Below are 1,729 nucleotides of genomic sequence, written 5' to 3' on the forward strand. Positions count from 1 at the left end.
ACCAATGAATTGCACATCTTTGTCACTAGTGCCTTCTCCGAGCTCAACTATATCTGCCTCGACAAATAAATTGTGAAAATAGTCGATCAATTCTTCGTTAACCTTCAGCACAGGCTTTGGGAGTAGTGACTCGGGAGGTTCTGTTGTGCGAGCTTTGATGAAAGACTTGTATAAGGGTAGTATAGGCTTGGTGAGTGACCATGCATCTTTCTTCTGCTTTTTAGCCTTCATTTTATCCTTGACTCCGAGCTCGTATCCTAAGCCAAAAGTACCAAGGCTTTTTCGTGGACTCACCGGATAAGCTCTCCCTTGCAGGAATATTCCCAAGCCTTTACCGGGTTCAAACCCATGTTTCAGCATTTCATCACCATCATCACGGATGCCATGGGCAATTGTGGTTTCGAAATGAGTTTCCCCTCGAGGATATGCTCAACAACCACAACCTCGAAAGCTTGATAAACCAATGTTTCATTCTCATTATTCGCCTTGACAAAAGGGAAGGAAAAGTCTGTGTAGACTGACAAGTCCCCCTCACCATGAACAATTACTTCTTGCCGGTCGTATTCGAACTTAACCATTTGATGCAACGTAGAGGGGACTGCCCCAGCCCTATGCACCCATGGTCTCCCCAACAATAGATTGTAGGATGCATTGATACACAGCACTTGAAAATATACGGTGAAATCGACAGGCCCTATTTTTAGTATGAGCTCTATCTCCCCAATGGCATCTGTTTTGGACCCATCAAAAGCCCTAACACATACGTTGTTGGGTCGTATCCTTTCAACATTAACATTCAATTTTTGTAGAGTTGACAAGGGACAAATATTTGCCCCAGATCCTCCGTCAATTAGAACTCGAGTGACAAATGAAAGCTCACATTTTACAGTGATATGGAGGCCTTGGTTATGTCCCGTACCTTCCACTGGTAGTTCATCATCTGAAAAGGTGATGTGGTTTACCTCAAAGATTCGCCCAACAATCTTCTCTAACTGACTCACTGTAACTTCATTAGGAACATGTGCTTCATTCAGAATCTTCATTACAGCTTTACGATGTTCATCTGAATGTATTAACAAAGACAACAAAGAGATTTGAGCTGGAGTTTTCCTCTACTGTTCCACAATGGAGTAGTCTGACAATTTCATCTTTCTTAAGAACTCATCTGCCTCCCCTTCAGTGACTGGACTCTTAACTTGCATTTGGTCATTTTTAGTTTTCCTTAATTCAGCCGGGGCATAGCATCTTCCCGAACGAGTCATTCCTCCTATTTCATCTACTTCTTCATTGACTTCTTTTCCCTTGTATGTCACGATGGTAGGCTCATAATTCCAAGGGACAGCCTTGGGATTAGTCATTGGGAGTTGGGACACTGGCCTAATGATCACAGGTGGAATATAGGCTCCTTGCACGATCAAGATAGGCTTGTTTGGCCCTCTCGGAACAACCAATCTTGCTTCTCTCTGACTTGCCCAAACATCTTCAAGTGCTCCTTTCACAGTTAGGATGGGTGTGTTTAATGGGCTTAACTCTTTCGACGTCCTTTTTGCCCATGAAGGCATCGTTTTTGTCAAGTCAACAACATTCGCCGAGTTTTCCATACCAGTTCCAACCTTAAGGATTGGCTTGTATGGGACTCCAACTTCCTCGCAACCATTCATCATTTCTAACATGTTTGTTTCAGTATGCCTGGGTAATGGATTTTGATTGATGTTTGGTCCATTTGGGT

This window comes from Solanum tuberosum, unplaced genomic scaffold, assembly GCF_000226075.1.
Source record: "Solanum tuberosum cultivar DM 1-3 516 R44 unplaced genomic scaffold, SolTub_3.0 scf00314, whole genome shotgun sequence".
NCBI lineage: Eukaryota > Viridiplantae > Streptophyta > Magnoliopsida > Solanales > Solanaceae > Solanum > Solanum tuberosum.